The sequence below is a fragment of the Patagioenas fasciata genome, chromosome 4 (assembly GCF_037038585.1).
Source record: "Patagioenas fasciata isolate bPatFas1 chromosome 4, bPatFas1.hap1, whole genome shotgun sequence".
In the NCBI taxonomy this organism is placed as follows: Eukaryota; Metazoa; Chordata; class Aves; order Columbiformes; family Columbidae; genus Patagioenas; species Patagioenas fasciata.
Genome location: NC_092523.1, coordinates 59,064,878 through 59,089,215, shown reverse-complemented (window position 1 = coordinate 59,089,215; position 24,338 = coordinate 59,064,878). Strand labels below are relative to the sequence as shown.

Sequence of the window (24,338 nt, the reverse complement as noted above, 5' to 3'; positions counted from 1 at the left end):
AAAACCAAAATATGGCTGCCCATGGCCATTTTTCAATAAAAGTCCCCTGGATTTGTTATACATACCACTGAAAATCTTTATTGTTAGAGTGTTAGACACCATGAGTGTCCTGCCCAGAATGGAGTTTCTCATTTGACTGTTTTTAAACTTTTTTTTTTCTTAGTATTCCTAGTATTTTGCAAACACAGTACTTTCTTTTTGAATAGGTTGTATCTCTCAGATTGCCTTCTGTATTACATTCTGATATTTCTTTAAGAGAGAAATCTTTGTTTTGGCTTCTAATAAACATTATATTATGATAGCCTAAGAACCCCGAAGTCATGCAGCTAAAGAATTACAAAGATAAGAATTCATTCTTTTATCTTCTCTTTATAATATCAAAAGATGTTTTGCTTAGTTCATTGTGTCAAACATTTAATAAGATTTATAATTTTCTGACCTTGGAAATTCAAACAGTCCAGTACATTGGAAAAATTATCAGGCATATAAATGGAAAAGATTTACATTGTTTGTGGTGTCCAAGAAGATATAGATCTGTGCAGCAACAAATATCCAAGCTATTTATCCTTATAACAAATAGTAAACTGTAGGCTTTAGAAGGTCAGAAAAAGGCGAGTGTTGACTTATTAAATTATGTACCAGTGTAAAAAAAGTAATCAAGAACTAACTAGGGAATAATCCTTCTAAGCTAGTTAAAAAAAAAAAAATAAATCGCTATGGCTATTGGAAGATTTCTTTTCAGGAAAAAGGTTTTGCCTGTATTCCCCTCTCCCTCTTCTCGTTTTTTACTTATTTATTTTGTTAACACTGGAAACTTATTTATTTAAAAACACCTAGGAACAGAATTATAGAAGATTCCTCAAGTTTCTTTCTTAAGTTTTCTGAAAATCTGTCAAGTGTCTAAAAATTGCCCAGGAAAGTCAATAGCAACCAAATAATAAATGAATGAGGAGCCTGGAAGATACAAAGTGGTAGCATTTACAAACTGACAGCCTCTCTTACACTTCTGCAACAACAGAAACTGAGTAACAAAAAAGAAATGTCATTTCAGACAAGTGCCAAACATGTCTCAGTACAGTGAAGATGAGATTCGTGAGTGCTCAGGCTACTTACCTGTTGACCATTAATTTAGGGCTTTAATGTTAGACACACAGATCTGAGGTTTTTGATCATAACATTATATAGCTAAATCCTGTTAGAAAGCAGGCATTTTCCTAAATGTTTACATTAAGCATAAATTTAAACTGGAGAATTAAAAATAGTTTGGATCCCTGTATCCTTTTGAAAGTTTGAGGCTCCCCTGAAGCTTGCCCTACTGATTGCACATCCCTACTTATTACAGTGTCTTTTGTCAGGAGCTATGATTACTGTTACTCTGAGGTACTTGTAAGGCAACCAGTTTAAGAAAACCTCTGGTAGGCCACCAGTAATACAAAAGAACTTCTGCATGCCATAATCTCAAAATTTTTCAACCAATTTCTTGTCTTGGGGCTCAACTTCAGAGCTGCCATGCGATCAGTTGCCAAAAAATGTTCACGTAACTTTGACTGAAATTCACTGCTCTGTACGGAATCAGCTCAAAAACACTAAAAGAATATTAGTTTTGCTCCACTACCTAACAGCAAATTTTAAACATCAGTATCTCTCATTTTCCTATGGAGCTTAAGACCTGATTTTTATATGCAGGTGTTCCTTTTGGGCTTCTTACCAGGAGATGTTTCACTGAAAAGATGAAGTAATGGAAAGATTATAGCTGGTGAAATGGAGAAAAATATTTTGACTAAACACCACAATTCTCCAAGTAATCTGCTGCCTTGCCACTGCCAAGGGTTTGCCAGGTTTTTACTTTGATTGTGAGAATCCATGGTATTCAGTCACTGTGTCCTGCACAGGTAAGAATAATTGCAATCATCAGCTAATTGAGGCATATTAAAGGGCTTTCAAGGAACCATTTTTTAGGCTACAGACTGCTCTGAGATTTGAAAGGAATAAATCTCTGTCGTTGTTGTTATATTTTCTTATAGTAATAAATAAAAGGTGGTGGTCCTTTGCAAGTGCTTTCATTGCTTAGAAAGCTCTGATCTCTGTTATCAGTAAGTTTCAAGACCTGTAGATACAAAGAAAACATTTTTTCCTGTGGCCAAGACAATGACAAAATATTTTTTATTTATTTTCAGGATTTAAAATCAATATGGTCTACCAAACTTGAGCCTTCAAGTCTCCCCTGCTTTTTAAAAATTAAAGGAAGTTTCAGCTAGGAAAAGGTAGGCTTAAAAAACTGACTTTCCTTTCTAATAAATGATTAAAAATAAAGAAACCAATATGCCCTGACATTTTTTAGATTTTGTTCTAAAATACAGTCATTTGGAAGGACCTGTGTCTGAAAAAAAAAATCAGCAGCTTTCACTGGATTAGTGATAACCTTTCTTGTTAAAGAGCAATATTTTCAAAATACTGAGTTGAGGTTTTTTTTCGTTGTTTCTGGTAAGTGAATTTTTAGGTATTAAAACTGACACCAACTGCTTCTCCCTAGTATGAGAACAAAAAACCTGTTTTTAAAAAGCTGAAATTGGAGTTTCAAGAGCTGCGACTTTAAAAACTGTCAAATAGTGAGAATTCATTGAAATCGCAGGAAGTTGCAACACTGTATACTTTGATTTTAAAAACCCCTATCACGAATGTAATTAAATTTTCAAGAGGAATGCCTACATTTGAAAGTTCTGTAACTTTGTCTAGTGTCTGGTAGAGAATAAGAAAATATTTTTATATACAGGATTTGATTGACTGGATATGTTGATAGATGATGTTGTTGCAGGTTTATTTAAGTATGTGTAGATTGTATAATTTTATGTTTTAACTATACCATATATCTACTAACATATGTATTTTTATGTAGTGAGTAATACTGTAGCATATGTTCATGTTTTAGTACTTTGGAGGTAGTTCAGCTGGAAAGGAAATGGGATTTTATATCTCCTGGATGTTTATTTTGACCTTTACATGTACTTCTGCAAATTTGAGGGGATAAAGTTAAAGTTAGATGGGCAGTAGCAGTTCTGTGAGTGATGAATGTTGCATGGGAGTTAGAAACACTAAGTGTCTTATTGCCATATCTTAGAGTGATTAGGTTTTAGTTTCCGGCATGATGCTGCTAAAGGCAATTATCCCCTGTAGTATATTTTGATGTTGCCTGGGCTTGGCTAAGACCTGGCACGCACACACATACCCTTGGCTGCAAAACAAGCCTTTGGACTTGCTCCTGGGGCAGGACCAGAGATGGCACCTTCTCAGAAGCCCATTGTGAGGACTGCATGCAGTGTACCAAGACTATCAAAGTTAGATCATATCCTTGTGAAATATGCCTGTTATTTGATCCATTTACAGAGAAATGCTGACCTGGAAGACTGCATCTTAATTAGTTATTCTAGTAATTTGCATTTGGTAGTCTGATGTAAGGCCCAGTAAGAGACAACCACTATATATTCCAATTAAGTGTGCAACAGCTGCAGATACTTTTATGTGTGCTATAAATTAATGCAGAAGTAGTATGTTAGTTATTTAGTGAAGGTCCTAGGACTTTTTCCAGCTTACTTGTCATGAATAAGAGGCCAGCAAGTTTAAAACTTTTCATCCATCCTAAGGGCAACCAGACAAGAGGTGCCTATTACATGTATTTCTGACCTGAAATCCAAAGTAACGCAGCAAAATAAAATGAGTTAAATTGAGGTGTATGTAATACTTATAAAATATGTGTGTATGTATATATATATATATATATATATATATATATATATATATATTCCTTTAAATCACCACAGCATTCTGTATAGGATTTGATTGGCATTCAGTTTTACAGTCAATTGAGCTGTACTGGTTTCTGTTTGCAAAGCAAACAACTGCTATTGTTGTCTAATTCAGGCTTTGGACAAACATTCTAGCCCATAAATCATTTTTGATTAATTTTTTTACTTTGGCTATAACTTTTAATTAATGTCACCACATATTTTATGAGAAAGACAATGGCCTTCAAAGTAACTACAATAACACCAGAATTAAATACTCAGTTATTGATCTCATTGAACAAATTTCTATAAATGTTCAACTCAAATCAGTGTGACTTTTAGAACTCTTGTTCTGATCATTAATGACATTGCTAATACTTTCCAGATAGCAAAAGCAATAATGAAAATCACTTGATTTTTGTAGCATTAAGGAAATATACAGGGAAATGTCTTGGATAGCACAATGGAGAAAGCATTTATCACAAGAAAACAAAAGACTTGCAGTTCCTTCCATGTGCAGAACAATCTGTTTAGTCATTTGCTATACAGTGGAAGCTGTGATACGGATTAATCAATTCCTTGCTGACCGTGTTCCTATCTGACATGTGTGTTCCTATCTGACTTTGTATCTGACTTGGATTTCCGTAGCTGGGTACCCTAGAATAACTGAGATTGACAGAACCCACAGGACTGCTCTCTTCCTGTGGAAAACCCCCTGTTACATGCGTTTGGAGCTGCAGCTTAACAAGCACATCAACAGTCTTGTTTCTGATCTTTCATTTGCTGTATTTCTACCACATATTGAGGCAGAATTAAAACTATTCTTTCCTTTCTGTAATTAAAATGAAGCTCTTTGGCTGTTTGCCCCCCAGTTTTGTAAGATTTTTGTGCTGAACACTGTTGTGATTGATAGGACATAAATTAAGGACAAATTACAGTCTAACCAGGTCTACAGTACCTGAGCTGTGACAGCCTATGCCTATGAGTGGTGAACTGATGTACCTGTGTCTACAGAAGCCCTACTGCTGCCGTATTTGTTACAGAAAAACTTAATTTCAGATGTTAGCAATTTTATTGTTCAGGATGGGTGGTAAGAAACTGTTCCTGCAAGCAGTGTCGACCTGGTATCATACAGTAATATGAACCTAAATTCTCACATTCTACACCTGGCCTTAGGGAAATGAAAGCAGATCAGAAGTTTAGAAGTAGGTTTTGTGACACCATGGAAAAAATAAAGTGAGCAGCTATTAGAAGTAATCCTTATTTCATATTTTTCTCAAAATATAATTTGTGACTTGAAACTACTTAACACTATGAGCAGGCCAACTTTTTTTCTTTTGTTGGAGTGCTACTTCTGCTTTATGATCTGGAAGCTGTGCAGATTGCTCCCTGCCAAAGCACAGAAAGCAGCAAACTGGGTGGGAAAAAAGCAAATGCAGACTGACTTTCTTCTGACGTTATGCTCAAAATGGTACTGCATTGAAGGGTTCTGTCCTTGAAAGCAAACCCATTATTAGGAGAAATCAACAGAATTTACAATGTTGGTTAGTTCTTCTTTAAACCAAATGGGACTCCCTTTATACATTTCAGTATTGAATGTCATGAAAAAATGGAATGTTTTCATTCCCTATGCTACAGTGAGGACTACATTTCAAGTAGTATAAACCAAGAGAAACTTCCTTGAACACAGACCATCTGTAAGATATTTCCTGAATACATGAGAATTCGAAGATATTTGCCTTCTCAGGTGCAGGGTCATTGTGCTCAGGAGCTCTTGCTGTAGGCCAGGACCCCTGAGCTCTGCACCGTGTGAAGGTAGAAAGCCTCTCCCATCTGCTTACAGGCTGCTTTTTGAGAGTTCAATCATCCTCTCCTCACTTGATTGATTTTCAAGTGAAAAGCTCCACAGGATGTGGTAAGCAGCTATGGTGACCTATTACTATCACCATTATTTTGCCATCCATACATCTGTTCTTTTACTTGCTCTAGGACATCCACAGACAATTCCCAGTTCGTGGCAGCTCTCTAGTCTTCACCTCTCCAACTCTAGCCCCATCTCTAACACAGTCTGGACTCTGATCTCAGTTTCCAGGGCAACCACAAATTCCTCTGTCATTCCTTAAGATTTGTTATCTGGGTGCACAATGATTCCAGGATGACTTCAGGGAAGGACTTGAGGTCTAGTGAGTCCCTCATGCTGCCTTGTGGAACTGTTGCCATATACCTCCAACAGGCTGTAGAATAAGAGGTAGGAAGTTTTCCTCAAAACCTGTGAGAAGCTCAAGAGCTATGACAGCAATGAGATCATGCAGCTTAATCTGAGTTTAAGAGGAAGCCCAGAAGCTGCAGCAAAATTACAGAACGTGTTCTCAGGTTTTAATAACTATCAGCTGAGCAGTACTTGGTAACGAGCTCTCTGTGTGAATATGAACAGGAGTGATTTTGTGTATGTGTGTGTGAGGAACACCAAAAAAAATCACCCCAAAATTACCCAATGCTGTTAGCCATCACTGAGTACTCTGGGAGTACAGGGAAAGGAGGGGTAGAGCTTTCTTAGGGCAGTATCCTCTTACAGGCAAGGCAACCCTATAGTCTCTGTCGAAGAGAAGAGACTCTCGATATACCTGAGCACAAACTCACCCTACATACTTTGGTCATTAAGAAAGCAGCATCAGCGATGGGATAAACACAGGTTAGAGCTGACCTCAGTGATACCTGTGCAGTGTTAGTATTTACCAAAATTTATGAAGGACAACAGAAGACACAGCTAACACTAAACCAGCAGTGTGATGTGCAGCATTGCACGAGAGAACATGCATCGCTAAAGCTTTCAGAGGTTTGCAGCATTTAGGATATCTCTTTCTTTAACTTCTTATCTTCCTTCACATGTGCATGTTTTGCACTTGGATACTGAATCTCATAATAAATTGCTTTGAAACAGAAGTATTTTGTGACGCTACTAGAAAACAGGCAAGGTTTGCTCTCCTTTGCAGGATGCGGCAGAAATGACAGAGCTGTGTGATGTCCCAATGTTTTTGCTGAGTGACAATAACTGCAATTAGTGAGGAGTACATGGTCTATACAGGGGACACTGGGCTGTAATGCTGTGGAGGAGGACGCTCCCGCCTTTCAAACAGTTGCGTGTAGGAACAGAGAGCGATTAAGTGTCTAACACTGAAGAAAGCTAAATAACAAGATCAAAGATCACTAGCTTGTTGTTTTTTTAAAAAAGAAAAATAAGTTTTTATAACTAGTCACCTAGCATCAGGACTTTGAACTGTTTGTTTCTGCGACTAACGACCTTTCCAAGGTGAAAATCTATTAGGGTAAAGATGTGGTAGCAGGGCAGGAGAACTTGCTGCTTGGACTGAGAGCTGGTGAGGTGGCCCAGCAAGTCAATGGTGCTGCCTGCAGCCCAGTGGCTGGGGGATGTGATGGCGTAGCACATCTCCTCTGCTACTAGGGGAGTCCTCTTTAAAAGCATCTGTGAATTAAGGATGTTAATGAATGGAATTATCCCTTTTAACACAGACAGCCTTGTATCCAGACTGCTCCAGAAAGGTGGTTATGAAAGTGGTCTCTTTGCTCAGTGGTGGACTTTGATGCAACATTCGTATGCTTTCTCCTTTCAACAACATGACTCTCAGCATGGTGGTTGTGCTCCTTGGGATACAGGACTCAGTGGTGCAAAGGGAGCAGAAATCTGTAATACTGATCTCCTGGACACTGCCCTGAACAAACAGCTTCTTTTGCCACTTCCTGATGAAAATGATCAGTCCAGTAAGCGCTGTATAGAAACTCTAGCAAGGAGACTAAAGGAAGAATATTTTAGTTTTTTAGTTTATATTAACACCTCTAGTCTTCTGTAGCTGGAATATCTAGGTCACCAGAAGCTGAGCTTCCATAAGAGGAACAAAACTTTAGATACAAGTGTATAATTTTAAGAAAAAAATTACTTAAAAGTATGTAAACCATAAGATGCTCCATACTGGCTCAAAGCAAAGGTCAGTCTAACCTCCAGTCTTATAGGGATGTTGGTGCATGCATAGGCTGGTTTAAGTAGTAATTGCTACGCCATGGTTTGCAATTTGGTTGAACTGACCCCTTCAGCTTTTTTTTGGATGAGCACCATTTTCCTTAAAAAAACAATTTTCAGTTTTTCAAGATTTCTAAAAAACAACTTCTACAGTCCCAGTTTGAGGTAGGTCCTTTCATTCATTTCTCCCAGAGTTCAGCTTTGGATTGTGAACCCGTGTGGCTGCCACCGCAGAGAGAAGTTGAAAATAATTCATATGGCATTTCTGAGAGTTTTATTGTCACCGAGAACTTCTCACAGATCTGGGATTCACCCCACTGACTTTTTGACAGACTTCCTGATCCTGAAATATTTGAAAAAGGTTTTATTATTAACTTTTATTCCTTTGATAAGTTCCTTTAATAAGTTGCTCCTCAATGAATTGGCATGCCTTCCTGGCGTTTAACATTTAACTTGTCATGATTTATGCAGTTCTCCTTTTCTGGATGTGATTTGTCGTTTCAGAAGGGTATCTGTTTACCTGTAGCCACTTTTCCTCTGCTTCCTGAGCTCTCTTCTCAGCCTTCTTGCCAGTGGTAGACTTTTATGCCAGGTATACCTTCTGAGTGTCTCGTCTGGTGTCATTAAACTTGTCTCCTGATTTTACTCTTTTTTTTCCTCATCCTTTCACTGACCTTTTATCACCACCTTTGTTTTATATCATGTTCAAATATTGGATTTGGGAGTGTTTCTCACCTCCCATGACAGTTCTGAATCTGAATACAGTGTGGTCATTATTGTGTATATTGGAGTGTGACTTGTGAGCAGTTACACCTTCAACATTATCCTGCGCACTACCCAAGGTGTTAATTAAGAAAGGCAGATCCCATCAAGAGATATCTGACAAGTATCTCTAAAAATCAGCAATACAGGGTGTCTGAGAGTTGCATGGACACTGGATATCTGCCTTCATTCCCTTCTGTGCAAAACAGTGCCCGTGATTCGGCTGCTACCTGGCATGACTGGTCCTCTTGCTGGTCGAGGTGGCATCTCTGCAGGTGGCTTCTCCTGACCTACCTTTTCCCCCATGCAGCTGTGGATCTGAGGACATGGTGGTTGCCTCACTGTGTTGTGTAGGGGAAACACCTGGGGAGCCTTGCCAGCCTGGCATGGGGACAGTCCAAACCTCCTGTGCCCACAGGGTTGACCCCTGCCTGGAGGGAGCATCCATCAGTGACCCAGATTGGGTTGAAGCCATGTCATTCCCCGTTCCTTCAGCATTGGTCAGCAGCATCTTCACCAGGCAGCCTCTGCCCCTCACCCCCACCCGAAATCCTTCCCATTTTATGTATCACTCAGAAAATTGAAAAACAGCAATTTTTTTCTTTTCTTTTTCTAAAATGATGGTGATAAAAAAGTATTCCAGGTTGGGATTTTGTATGCCAAGTTTCAGTGTGGAGTGAGTTTTTACGGCTGAGTTATAAACCCCCTAAAATATGGTTTTATAATGGAAATGCTGACACAACCTTTATACGCACCCGACCATAATTCTAGATGATGTAAAATACCTTACATAGAAAGCCGAGATAACTGGATTTTTGCTATAAAGAGCAAGTAGAAAATGAAAAGTACACCTTTTAGCTAAGTATTTTCATTCTTTGTTTGAATTTTTATCAAAGAACAAACCATACATCTAGAAGGGCAGGTTTTTAAAGTCATACTTCATGTTTTTATAAGACTAAATTATGTTTTTAATCTTTCTAGCAACCCAAAGTAATTTTTCCGGGAAGATCACTGTTTCCCAAGGCAAAAAGTCAGGCTTACGCCTGCTACTGATAAATAGGCATTTTCAAAGAAATTTTATTAAAAATCTAGAGAATATCACAGCAAACACAAAGTAACATTTTCATATAATAGATACAGTGCTCAGAGGAAAGTGTGTTAGAAGTAACGTACTGGATATAATTGAAACTGACCTCATAAAATCTACAATGTATTTTTGTGATGCTGCTTTTTCAGGTTATTTCAGGATAACCAAGGATCTGGGAAGTAATGATACCCATCACCAAACAACACTTAGAGTTTAATTCAGCTATAGCTGAATGATTATGTGTAATATCAGAATTCCTTCTAATTTCAAAATCAGCCTGATAACAACAGCAAATATTAGGACAGGCTACTCCTGTGATTTTTCTGTACTTCATTTACTTCAAATGAGATTTTTTCTAAAGACAGCTGTATTTTGACATTTTAGTTCGATTCCTTCTATAGGTGTTCCTTTATTTGAGTTCAGAAGGTTAGGAAAGAGAAATTTTAGGCTTTTGATAACTTGTAATGTGCAAGTTACACTGTATTTCTGCATATACCATAGTCTCAGTTTCTGGGATTTTCAAGAGCATGCTGAGACTTTTTTCCACTTAAAAATAATAAATTTTAAATATATAAAATATTTAAATACTAACCTACAAATGTATTTAATTGGTCAGATTTGCACCTCAATGATATTTTTAAGCCTTCAGCTTTCCATCTTTATTTGAGAGAAGAATCAGTTGCAAAATATCAGCCGTCCTTATCTTCCCGGGCTGCTGATCCAGCTTTCAGCTTCCCGTTGCTAGGGGGTTTGCAGGATGGTTTGCACTGTGCCTCCAAGTGCCAAAAGAAATAGAAGTGGGGGCTTCAAACCTAAAGCAGCCGAGGTTTTGTTTGCCTTGCTCCGAGCAGGTCCTCCCCAGTTGCAGAGGTAAAGGTGTCTGTAGTTACCCAGACAGATGTTACTGAAGTAGAGATGGAGCCACAGAGAGGTTATGTCACCTCAGACTGCACAGGAAACCTGCGGTGAGGCCAAGAATAGGACTGAGGCACTCTGCTCCTTCTTGCCCTGTATCTCGACCACAAGACCATTTTTTTTTCTTCCTCGCAATTAATGTCACATGTAATGTCACTGCTATAAGGGCTAGCAGAGGAAGTGCTACGCTATGGTGAGCAGCTATTCTGTTACAGACTGGAGATCAAATATTTCTCCACAAATGTTCAGCAAATCTCTGAAAACTGAGGGCTGCATATTTTGATTACAACCATGATTACAGCCAGATGTGGCCCCTCCCAAAACTGCTGGACAAACAGGCAGACAGCGCAGACCGCCAACCTTCTAGTGTGCCCAGCCTCCTCTAGAAATCCTACCTGTCATGTGGAAGTGGGCAATGCAGAGGCAAAAGACCTCACAGTACCCCAAAGTAAGCAGAACAAGGTGGGTACACTGAGAAACGGCAACAACAGACAAAAACCTTGAAGCATAGAAGGTGCCTGCTGGCAGTGCTGTGATGATAAGTCTTAGCAAAGAGATGGTAGATGCAAGAGATGAGAAAAGCAAAGGATTTGAGGCACCATCAGCACTCACTGGCTACCACTCTGGCTGCCACTCTGCCCGCCAGCACTCTTATGGGACTGGGGCAAGTTGGAGTTTGTGAATATGACTGCAACCCCTAAGGGGCATGAGAGGTGAAATTCTTTTGAAGCAGTGTAAGCTGGGGTGAAACTCAAAAGCAGATGAAGTCCTTTAAGGGAGTTATGCATGAATGCTGTGTGAGTTCATGAAAACTGACTATACATTTTGATTCTGCTGGAGACAGAGCTGGCAGGTTGCTGCTCCTGAGACATCCAGGTGTGAAGTGAGAGCTGCTGTCAAAGTGTTTACAAAGAGCACCGACAGTAAGGAGTAATTATGAAAAACAACAGAAAATCTTTTGTAGGCTGCACCCCTTATGAAGAAAGTAAGAACCCAGGTTCATATGAGAACTGAAGTGTTTGCTTACACTTTGAGATTCTAAAAAAAAAAAGCACAGTTGGCTGACACCACATATGCAGGGAAATGTTATCCAAAAAAGTTACAGAAAAAGATTAATCTATTCAAAGAGAAAAGCTCAGAGTTATGTGATAATGGTGCAGGTTTTGCAGAACAAAGACTATAGATATTTCTGACAAATCTAGATGGTTTTTCTTCCAATGAGCATGCCTTAATTTGTTGAACCAGCGGACCAGGGAATTACAGCTACTTGTTAAACACAGCCCCATGCTTTGCTCCAGTGAGTCTGTGCGCTCCGTTGAAGCTCACAGTGATGAACACACTGTTGCACTGGCAAGATCCTAAAACTGTGTAACTCTTCAGCTTACACAAGAAACTCAACTCTGTCTTTCGCAGAAGCTAAGGAGAAAGGGTTTTACTAAAACTATTGCCTCCTGCTCTAAATCATATGTAGCAGTTCACTTGATTTTGTGGTGAAGTAGATGGGTCTAAATAAAGTGGCAGAGGTACATGTCACATCAAGCATGGATAATGGTGGAAGGCAAAAGTTTCCCTTTTTTTGTCTTCATATTTCCTCACTTTCCACGGCACAATGTGATGATTCAGATTGCAGGCGATGGAATCAACTTCAGAGAGCGTTGAAATCGGTTAGTGTCTATCCCTGAAATACAAGAAGCTGCTTTAACTTTAAATATAGTAGAATAAAAATATTTCATTTTATTCATGTTTCTGTCTGACAATGTAAAAAATTGTGCAAAAGTCTCTTCTACTTTTGCAGGAATGAAAAACTTTAAAGGTCCTCCTAGAAACAGCATGGAAAGGTTTCAAATTACTGAGTTGCATTAGGTTAAGGAGTGTTACTTGAGACAAACAGCTAAGTGTGGCCTTCATGTGGACTGCATAGCTGTACGCCCAAATATTGCACCCTCTTTAATGTGTTTAGTGTGTCTAATTATTAAAGTTAGTTTACTTTAATGACAGAGCCTTTTTGTCAGTACAGAAGACATTGATTCTGAATGAGTTGTGGTAAGACTAGTCCACGATGAAAACCTGTATCGAATTCCTCTTTTATTTACACCGTTTATAAGTCAGAAGAAATACAGATTTAAGGATCTTGTTTGCACTGTTTGTGGCCATTTAATCTCTGGCCAACAGCATTTCAGCCTCTTTGTATCACAGTATCACAGTATGTTTGGGATTGGAAGGGACCTCAAAAGATCATCCAGTCCAATCCCCCTGCTGGAGCAGGAACGCCTAGGTGAGGTCGCACAGGAACATGTCCAGGCGGGTTTTGAATGTCTCCAGGGAAGGAGACTCCACAACCCCCCTGGGCAGCCTGTTCCAGCGCTCTGTTACCCTCACTGAGAAGTTTTTTCTCAAAATTAAGTGGAACCTCTTGTGTTCCAGCTTGATCCCATTACCCCTTGTCCTATCATTGGTTGTCACCAAGAAGAGCCTGGCTCCATCCTCGTGGCACTCACCCTTTATATATTTATAAACATTAATAAGGTGATCATCTCATTGGAATATTTTTTTTCTTCATTACGCAAAACCTCCAGGGATTTGTATTCGTTGTTCTCTAGCAGTTAAATTATCCTTAAAACCATGAAAAACATACATATATTCTTATAGCAAAACAAAGATTTTGTTTCAGTAATGGGACAATATGAGAATTTTACAGTTTTTGGTGCTGTGCAGAACACAGGATTTGGGGCAGATTCTTGGATGCTGATAAGTGTAGAAGAGTGTTCAGTATCTCCCTGGAACAGACTTGATCCTGAAGTCACTATTTATGCATCACTCTTCTTCCAATCTGTGGGAGTTTTGCATGAGTTAAGTGTCAGTCACTTTGACATTTAGCCCAACTGGTTGAATGATACACCATGACTATATGGTGCATTTTAATCTGAATTTTCTTCTCTGTGCAACGTTCTTTGTATTGCTTTGCTACCTGTCCTCTAGCAAGTTTGTGAATGCTGAAGGCATCATTTAGTGTATTTGGTTTAGAAAACAGCCTTACAAGGAGTTTTCTTGTAAGGAACAATTGATAGGTGGGTAACAGGAGGGGTGGAGGGTAAGTCAGCTGGAAAAGAAGGCAGGAATTTCTGAACACAGCTTTACCACTAAGGTACATGTAAGTACACCATGCCTTTGCATGGTTCAACTCCCTGATTGTAAAGACAAGGACCGAGACAGTGGGAACATGCAGGTTCTACTGTGATACTCAGAACAAAGTACATTAGTAGCAGTAACTACAAGCTGAAGGAAGTGTTCGATGTGAAGTCATACTTGATAAATTCATAACATTTTTTTTTCTAGAGTGAACATAGCAGCTTGCAATTCATAAGTGTATTTACTATAAAATGTATAGTTTGCCTTGTTAGTTAAGCTTTTATTTTTTTCTTCTTCTTCTTCACTGGCAGGGCATCTCAGTTTCTTAATTGATTTGAGATACCTTATTTTGTTTGGACTCCACAGATCCTATGGTATTGCAGCTCATTAATGGAGTAAATGTAACCCATATGATGAACTACCTCAAAGAAAACCTAATAATGCTTACTGCAATATTAACATTCAGCAAATGCTGCCTTCTGTTTGCTTAAAACTCGCTCCACTTGAACATATACCCATAACAATAAATGCTGAGAATTAACTAAAAAGACCTCAATTTTTCTTTCTCAGAAAATAGTTTCAGGTTCTTTCCCCTGTCCTCACCCCTGCTGATTGGCCCCACTTTCGTGCTTTCACTTTCTTGCACTGGTTTCCCCTCTTACTCTACATTTCCACTAACTCGTCTTTCTTCTCTCTGTTTGATACCTATTTTTTTTGGCTTCAGCTTAATGTAGCATTTAAGAATACGTGTATCTTGGAGCACACAAGCAGTCCTGTTTCTCTGTAGTGGGATTACTTAAGTACCCAAGCACTTTGTTTAGCCAGGTTTTTGCTTCCACAATACTATTCCATTTAAGAATTTATCTGAAATGAAAAGGTGTGGTGATTTTCATCCAAATTACATCATCATCATCATATTTTGTGCATTGGAGTGGTGGGATTGACATGGGGTAAGCTTGCCATGCACTACATTTTTTTCAGTGTCCAAACTTTGCAATTTGTTTTTAGTTTTAGTCTGTTCATTACTTCTGCCACTTTTCTTTCAAGGAGAGAATAATCCCAGAGGACTATTCGGGAGCCTAGCGTAGTCACCTATTGTCGTTTTATACAGTCTCTGTGTCTGAAGTGCCTATGTAGACCTAGCAGATGTGACAAAAGACCTATAACTGACTCACTCAATACAGCATCTTGATGGGCGTTGAAAAATAGCATTAAACAGATGCGCTTAGGCATTTACATCCCAGCCCAGATCTGTGTTTTAACTCTCTAAGAACATTTTTGTAATAGCGATAATGTTCAATTGGAGAAAATATTAACATCTTTACTTATTAGGGTCACAAAATATTCATAACCCCTGGCAAAATTATAAAGATAGTCAGAAAACTCTAGGCAAAAAAAATATAATTTTGTTGTAAATTTGTTTAAGTATGCCTGAACTATTCTTTAGTCACAAATTCATGGTTTTACACTCCAAATCAGTTACTCCCTTAGTGAATCACAACTTGACCACCATGTTTTTCTCAGGTTAGTGAAACACTTTGCTACCATATGCTCAAGGGTATGTAAAAAGTGAAGACTAACCTCCTTAGTGTGTTCATCATCTTGTATTTGCATGTGATTTAGTATGGGCTTAAAAGACCTACGACCTTGCTGGTTTGTAGGAGTTATGCATCATATGGAAGCTGTCTTGGGACTCTAAATCAATCTACTCTTCAGCAGTCTCCAGTACATTTTAGTGTTCAAGATGAATGTGTCTTTTGCAGAGCAGCACTGACAAATACATGAATTTATACTCTAGGATCAGATGTCATGGAAAAAATGTTGGTGCGCAGGCCCTGACAGGGAGTATAGCAATCCGAAAAAATCTTTATTTTTCCCAAAACAGAGAACATTCTGCAATTATATTTTATGTCAGTGCCTTAACCTTGTTACTACAGTAAAGTAGCATATAACTAGCTAGTAAAAAAGAAAAAAAAAAAAAACAACAACAATGTGACCTTCCATCCCTGAAGTAATTTCTTAGTAAAATGAGATCCTTCAAACAGACCTCTATGAAAACAAGAAAGCTCATTAAGAACAAGGTTATAGGAAAATCTGTGCCAGAACTGTTCACTTCCATGGAGCCCACCTGAAAATGTAATATATCAGAATTCAGAAGGTAAAGAAAAAATAATGTTATTTTACTACTTACACATATGTATACACATATATACATATACATACATACACATATACATGTATATACACATCTACATGTTGTATACAAACATGTTTGTTTCTTACAGTCACATATAACTCCTTATCAGATGAGTACCATTTGAGAAGCACTAGGAAGGAAGCTTATATTCAGAAAGTGCAGCAGAACTCAAAGCTTATCTGTTCAACACCTGTTGAGGCACTTTTAGGGGAGCTCTTATTATTTCAGTATTAAAAAGGATGGAATATGGTGATCAAATACAATACTGTTATTGATTAAACAAGTCCTCAGAGGCTACCTGAGAAATAAAATAAAAGTGGCTGCTACAGTAAGCCACCTGTATCAAACCTCCTTTTCCCATCTTTTGATTTATTTTCCCAGCAGTCTTGTAAAACATTGTACTGTTGTCAGTATAAAACTTGTTTTACATATATGTCCTCGCCAAAAAAAAGGTTTAACACTTGTGTTTTAAAGCAGCTGTATGACAGAGAACTAAATTGGCTAGCTACTTTCTGCTACCTCACAAAAGACCTCCTGGTCTTCCTTGCTCTTCATGAACCAAAGCAGGAAAATAATTTGTCAGGCAGAAAAGAAAATGCCATCCAGAATATTTATCTGTACAGGTTGTTCAGGCCTCTTCAGTGTAGAACTCCTGCTGATACATGGCAATTATATATTAAACAAAGATATTCTGCAGACCACAGATTCCTGTAAATCTCCATTATAATTCACACAAACAAAATAGAGATGGAGGGTTATACAGAGGGGTAGGTACTGCAGCGACTTTCTTCAGCATATAAATGGTCTCATATAGTTTGAGAAGGCCCATTAGGAGCTGAAGTCTCAATTTAAGACACAGTTTTTCTTCACTACCAATTAAACTTTATTAAATATAAATACTTCATTCTTATTAGTGGCTGAAGGAAGGTTTTATTTTCCAATAAAACAACCCAGCAGTCACAAAATCTCAAAATTATGCAGTATTCTTATCTCTAGTAGACATCACAAGTCTTAAATTTGGCATTTTGTTGTGTGTGTTGTGTGTGTTGGGTTTTTTTTGGTTTTTTTTTTTTTTTTTTTTTAGAAAACAATCCTTGTAAGAACTGTGAGCCCTAAGTGGAGGAATGCAGTTAATACTCTGGTATTCATCACACACGTGGTGCTCAGTTCTTGTTTACAGTATAATAATCAGTGCTCTGCAACCCAGTGTGGAAGTTTGGCTGTGACTCAGTTCTCTCAATCAATGCTGTCAGATGACTGATGACCTGACTAATTAAACAACTAGCCCAAGTTTATAATTCTTGGACACATCCTGTCCCACCCATAAGGCTATCCTGCCCCGCTCAATACAAGGAAGGTAAGCAGATAGGATTAGCAAAATACACACCCGTGAAGTCGAGGAGTACCTTTGGTTCCTGGTCAGGCTTCTGCATTTGTTTTGCTGCAAAGTCCTGTTAAGATGGAGAGAATGCAAAGGTACAAAACTTTCCCCTCTCCCTGCCTTCAGCTGCTGGGAATTATTTAAGAAGGAGCTGCCATCCTATTTGAGAAGAGCTCACTGCTGTGGGTTGCAGGCCACCTGTGTCCCAAAAGGGTGACAAGCAGGTGGAGAGATCTTGTTGCAGAGGGATGTACGTGTTTGGTACCTGGCCAGGGTGGGATTTCAGGCAAACCCTTCTTATTGCTGGTTAGTAATGGGCAGCTGCTTGAGGACCATGCTGTTTCTAGGGTAATCCCTGCTCATGCTCTGGGATGTTTTGATTCCTTTTCTAATGAAACTCAACTTCTAGAAATTCTAAACCAAACTGATTCAAGAGATATGCATGTCATGGAACCTCATTTGTCCTACAAATAGAAGCTAAAGAGAAATTTATGAGTTTATGGACTTACAGTGAACTTCCTTCCCTTTCACAGATAAAGAATTTAACACTCAAGTACATGTATGTGTTTCTCTCCTACAACTACACAGACTTCTGGAGGCACTGTAGGTGCAAAGCTACCTGGTGTAAATACATGACCCTGTCTGCCCACCATGGTGGTGATGAACTATTTAGTAGTAGGAAATGTCCACAGAACTGGAACAGCTCCCCTTGACCATGGCAGGTTCCTACTGAAAAGTGCATTTCAAATCTAATACAAAAACATGCGGGTCTGTTTAGCAGATTAAAGACAAGCTCGTGATCCTCAAGAGCTTTCCTGGGTATGTCAGGGCTGGGCAACCACACCAGAGCTGGGCAGGGCTGTGGCACATGAGAGCAGGTAGCTGGAAAACCACATGTGGGCTGAATATCCCCGTTTTTCCAAAGCCTGGTGTCCACAGCTGCTTGGAGAATGATCTGCTTCCAGGGATGCTGCATCCAAGCGCAACTGCTTCAGGTGCAAAAAGCCCTTCCCTTTCTACCTTCTCACTGAGGTGATGGACCAGTAGGAGCTATTAGAACTAACACTTCCCTTCCTGCCAGTATGGCTCAAAAAAGTAAATTATTTTTATTGAAGGCTTATTCTTTCTTCATTTCGAACAGAAATGACAGGTCTGCTCCCAGATGAATTGCAAGAAACTATAATTTACATTCTAAGAGGAAGAAGAAAGCTGAAATTAAACCAATTTAGATTCTTTAGGGATTTATTCTGACCTCTCCTCACTAAATTTATAAAGCTTCTGCCTTTTCCTTCCGTAGCTACTGCACAGTTCTTCCTTGCAGGTCAATGAGTTACATACCCAAGCTATTCAGAATGCCATGTCTTTCCGTAAGTATTTATACTTGCAATTTACACACACATGATGAAACATAAATCTGTTGAAAGTGCCGCCATAACTCTGAGACACTAAAGTTTAAAACCTTGAAATACTGTGATGAATATTTTTCAACCTAATTTTTGATTTTAATATCTTGGCCTTTGTGCCCCTACTTAGGAAAATCAGTATTCAGAGGACATGTTATTAGAAACACTGACTTGCTGAGGCATGTCTGTTCCATGCAATAAGGCATGGGGCAGAGCTCTAAAGCTAACTGGTGAAGTGGCGGAAACACTTTGATGAAATGGGCTTCCCATCACCCTAAAGTGGAAGAGGAAATGTTTTGAGGTAATGGAAAATAAGACCCTAGCTGAGTTCAGGTTTAACATGTAAGAGCTGGGAATCCATCTGATATACCTAATACGGGATAGGGAAATTATTTTCTGCTCATGCTCTGTTCTGAGTTTCTTTGTTATCAACACAAACAACTGAATGATGCTTCCCTGGACAAAACAAACAACCAAACAAAAACAAACAGAAAACCCACAACCAAAACCAAACAAGACTAGTATAGAAGTGAATTATGGACAAGCAGATACAAGCATTGTACTGTATTTTACAATTTCTTTAAAACCTCCTTGTTGAAATAATGTGACAAAGTGTGTAAGACATAATACAAGAAAATTGAGAAAAGAGCAATGCTTTAATTTCTAACGATGTAACAACTTCCTCATGTACTTATCACAGCTCCTAATGTCAAGTACAAACGGCAATTCTTCTCTCTCTTTTAGTCATATTTGTGTCAGCTCCAGATGACAGTATTCCATCCTTAATGGTAAATCTTAAACAACTCATCATTCTTCACTGCAAAACTTTAGTCATTATTAACCATATTGGCATTCACGTGAATATAATAAGTATTTCTCATAAGAATTATATGATAATTTTGAAATGCATGAAATTCGCTTAGTATAAAACTGTGGTCACAACTTTGAAAGGTTAGATATTAAATCCTGAGCTTTAAATGAAAAATGAGGACTTTATCATATGCAAGCAGAATTTGTGCCAAAATAAATAGATCTCTCTTCAGTTGCAAGCAGAGTCAAATTCATTGTTATAATTAATCAAAAACTTTGCTCAGTGGGCAAGTTTACTTCAACATGGTAGAATCACAAAAATAAGTTCATGGACTGTCTCAGAACAATGTAGATCTAAATACAGAATGAGAGATTGTCTTTTTTTGCTGTGCTTGATACAGCTGGTGTTGAGGCCCTTTCAGTTCAGTGAGACAAAAGTTACCAAATGTTTAAGAGACAAGAAGTCTGAGATCTTTGGTCACCATCCCTAGAAGGTGTGATGGGGAGATTGCCCTGGGTAATCTTAGCTGTCCCCAAGTGAAACTCTGTCTACATTTATTTCCTTTTCTTTAGTACAGTTTTGAGTACCTCCCTAGGCAACTCCTTGATGGGAAGGAACTGAGACCTTTCAGATCTTCCTGAAGGATGCAGAGCCCATTGCCAGGGTTCATATGTGAAATTTCAGGGCTGCTGAAGGGCTGCTCAACAGGCTACAGCAAGAAAGTGAGCAACAGTGACAGTATCAGTGATGATCTGGCCAAAGCTTTGATGAAGACCTCTCCTTCACTGCATCTTGGAACAGGCTGGAATATGCCTCTGCTGGAAAAGTCTGAAAAAAACCCAACAGAAACAGATGTTCCATGTGCAGGTGCTTCCTCCCTGCTTTCTGCCACCATGTCTCCAATCCCTGTCAGTGTGATGCACTGCTCCCTGCCTTTAAATTTCTGTCTGCGTGATACCAACATCCAATTAATGTGAGAAACATCTGAAATGCTTATTGAAGGTTTTTTTTTTTTTTCCTTATAATTTACTGTGGTTTAACATAGTATCAAGACCTAAGTCTTAATTGACGTGAACATAAACATACTACATGAGTCTCTTCCAGCAGCACCTTTTCTGTGGACTGGTGACACATCTCATTTGCTTGGCACTTACCTATCTGCTGAAGGAAGCGATGAGTGGGGGGAAAAGCTGTCAGACTGAGGGTTTGGTGGGCCAGAGAACTGGTGAAAGCTCTCACATGGGGAAAAACAGGGTTAGGCTGTCTGCTGACAGCCACCATAGTTAAGATTCACTGTACAAGCAAAAAAAAATGTTGTTGTTGAATAACAATGAGCCTGACCTTCAGGTTCTCATAGACAGAAATTTAGAGATTCAGTTGAAGCATTCAGTTGGGGTAGTTGCAAATCCTGCTTTTATTTCCAGAGATCTTGGAAGCAGTGCTTGGGATGAGCTAAAGGGAATATCGTTAATTACCACTGATCTGACCTGTACTGAGAGACAAAACATCCCCCAGCACCAGTATGTTCTAACTTCAGAGGTTGGAGTGAACAAAACTTCCAACTCCTCTGTAAGTCAAGCAGTATAAGTTTCTTCTGTGGCAAGACAAAGTACAGTGTTATCATATGAGCAGAAACTTCAAATTGTGGCAGCTTCTGCTCTCTGTGTTTGATTTTTAAGTCTAAACTCCTTTTAAACACCTCCAGGGATGACTCCAACCACTTCCCTGGGCAGCCTGTTCCAATGCCTGACAACCATTTCTGTGAATAATTTTTTTCAAATATCCGATCGAAACATCCCCTGGTGCAACTTGAGGCCATTTGCTCTCATTCTATCACTTGTTAGTTGCAAGAAGAGACCAACACCCTCCATGTTACAACCTCCTTTCAGGTAGTTGTAGACAGCGATAAGGTCTCCCTTCAGCCTCCTTTTCTTCAGGCTAAACAGCCCCAGTTCCCTCAGCTGCTCCTCATCAGACTTGTGCTTCAGGCCCCTCACCAGCTTTGTTGCCCTCCTCTGAACTCTCTCTAGTATTTCAATGTTCTTCTTATGATGGGCCTCGCAAATAGAGTGACACAATGACTTCTCCAGTCCTGCTGGCCACACTAGTCCTCACACCCTATTTGGTGTAATCTGCAAACTCACTAAGGGTGTACTCAATCCCTTCACCCAGATCATTGATAAAGAGATTAAACATAACTGGCCCCACTAGTGAGCTCTGGGGACACAACTTGTGACTGGTCGCCAACTGAATTTGGCACCATTCACCACAATTCTTTGGGCCCGGCCCTCCAGCCAGTTCTTTATCCATTGCAGAGTATACCCATCCAGGCCATGGGCTGCCAGCTTCTTCAGGAGAATGCTGTGGGATATGGTGTCAAAGGCCTTACTGAAGGCCAATTATCCCAATTCTTTGCTCGTTAAAAATATATATGTGGTCAATGAACTGGTCCAGAGGCCGTGAGAAAAGAATAGCTGCATACCCTGCCCCGGCCCATTACCCTCTTACTCATTTCAATACACTGGTTGATTTGTGGCTTTAGCTCCTTGCTCAGCTATTTATTTTATGGTAGCTCATTGTTATTCCTGTCATTGCTTACTTCTTATTTTTCTGTTTTACCTAATGTAGCTTGGCATGTTTGATAAGTGTAAGTGGGCCCAACTCAACCTTGGCACCTGAAAGCAGAACTCAACTGACATAAGAGCCAGGGCCACTAATAACAAGATGGACTTGGCCCTGTGGATGCAGTGCATGTCTGAACACAAAACCGTGACTTTGTTATCTCCTTTATTAGTTTCACATACAACTGCTGCCACTAAGCTCAACCATAAAATTGTGCTTAGTTCTTATGAACGTGAAAACTTCCTGCAGTTTGTTCAGCGTGGCTCCGCTGCCAGCCTGGCTTCATATTTCTACTCCTCCTGGTGCTGTCTGCCTCCCTTGGGTCCCATCCTCCACAATGTCACTATGGGGACTTGGGGAGGTGAGGCAGGTTGACCTGTGCTGTGTTATTTATCTGCACCATCTTTCCCCTCAGCAATAAAAGACTCTGAACTCTTCTTACTCCCACTCTCCCAAGCAATATCTCCCATTCTTCCTTCAGTCTTAGGAATCAGCAGAAGTAGAAATCCCATGTATTCTTGGGACTCACTGTGTTTGGTTTTTTTGGGTTTTGTTTTAATGTGTATTTTGTTGATGTTGTTTTTGCTGTTTGTTTGTTTGTTTTTAATAACATAGTAGAGTCTCTGGTAATAGTAAACTGTTCCTCTAACTGAAAAGATACCCAAACAATTTTGTATTCATTTTGAATTCACAGGAAAATTGAAACAAAATACTACAAGGAATTGCTGCTGTCACCTAGAAGGACTCTGGGTGCAACTTTATGCATTTGAAATCCAGACATATTCAAGTCTTTCAGTGCTGGATGGTTTACAGGGAACGCCCAGGTAATACTTCTCAGGAGTAACCAGGTATTCTATTTGCTGTGTCTTGATTTAAGAAGAGATACCAAGGAAATCTGGTTGTGAGACTTCCGCGTGCACAATAGCAGATAAATCTCCCTTTGCTTTAAGAATCTTTAAACACTGAATTTGTTGGGCTCATCACACAAAAAATGGGAGGTTGCCAGGTGCAGGGGATGTGATTTTCTTTCTTCTGTAAACTCAACTCAGCAGCAACCAGAAGACTAGGTTCTGTGTAATAACTAAATTACAGCGATAAATACATGGCACCTCATATTGGCTTGTGGTATGAAACTATGAAAGCAGGGGTGGGAAATGAAGAAAAATCTGCAGGTATTACGAGAGGTGTGGACAGAGAAGGGAGAACAAGGAAACTGTGCAAGACTTCTATTGCAATTACTTATGACTCTCTCTGGGGATTGCATTTCTCAGTAGCCTTCCTCTACATTGGCTGCCTCTCCCTATAAAGCATTTTATGAGACATATTAAGTATTTTATATAAAAAAATAAGTTGTATTGCATTGCACTATAGGTCAAGGCAGGAAGGATACATTGCCAGAATAGTTAGTTAATCTCTTTCATCTTTCCCATGCTGTCATTAATGCTTATCTGTTCCCAAAGGTATTGCAAAGTCATCTGTTTTCTCCAGTGGCATAGTGCAATAATAAAATCCTTTGATTTGACATACTAGTTGTTTGTGATGCTGGTTTTACTCATGTTCATTTTGAGATCAGATTTGTGCCTTCTTGTCTGTAACGTTTTTACCATACTCTCTAGTTTTTCTTCTCTGGAAATTCAGGAACTTAACTTCACATTTCTGTCATCTCCCTCTGTGATGGTGGTTTGATGTTCATGCATATGTGGTAATGACACTTGTTTTATATCATATTGTTTAAAGATGCTTTGAATTAATTGGCTGTCTATTTGTGGGGCTTTCATTCCAATTATTATCTGATAGTCTCTTGCAAACTGAACCTGTCCAGGGCTTCCCTGCTCACCTTGTGCTCAAGTGGGGACCCACCACCAACTCCTGTGTCCTGGTTCTGATGTCAGATTCATAAGTAGTCCTTGACCAGCTCTGTCAGCTTCTTGAGCAAGTACAGGTGATGTCTTCTCTGTGACAGTAAAAGTTTTATCCAAAATGAATTAGTGAAAACTAATTAGCTGAAGTCATTAGCAGCTACTCTCTTTCAATATAACTTTCAAATGCCCCTGATTTTAGGATGTCTAAATTTCCATTTCAGGAGAAGACTCAGTCTTGCATTCTGTTGCTTTTGAAAAAATGTTTCTAATATTTTTTATCATCACTAAATCTGGAAGCTGACTTTATGTAAGTGAATTGCCCTGAGGAAAATAATACTGCAACATTTTATG

At 39.1% G+C, this 24,338-nt stretch overlaps 1 long non-coding RNA gene across 1 annotated transcript; it reads left to right on the top strand.

The window, feature by feature from the left end:
* Positions 1–1,817: 1,817 nt before the first annotated feature.
* On the top strand, positions 1,818–22,846 carry LOC139827953 (uncharacterized). Its single transcript, XR_011739096.1, has 3 exons — positions 1,818–1,892; positions 2,178–2,264; positions 22,820–22,846. It is a non-coding gene; the product is annotated as an uncharacterized lncRNA (long non-coding RNA).
* Positions 22,847–24,338: the final 1,492 nt, after the last annotated feature.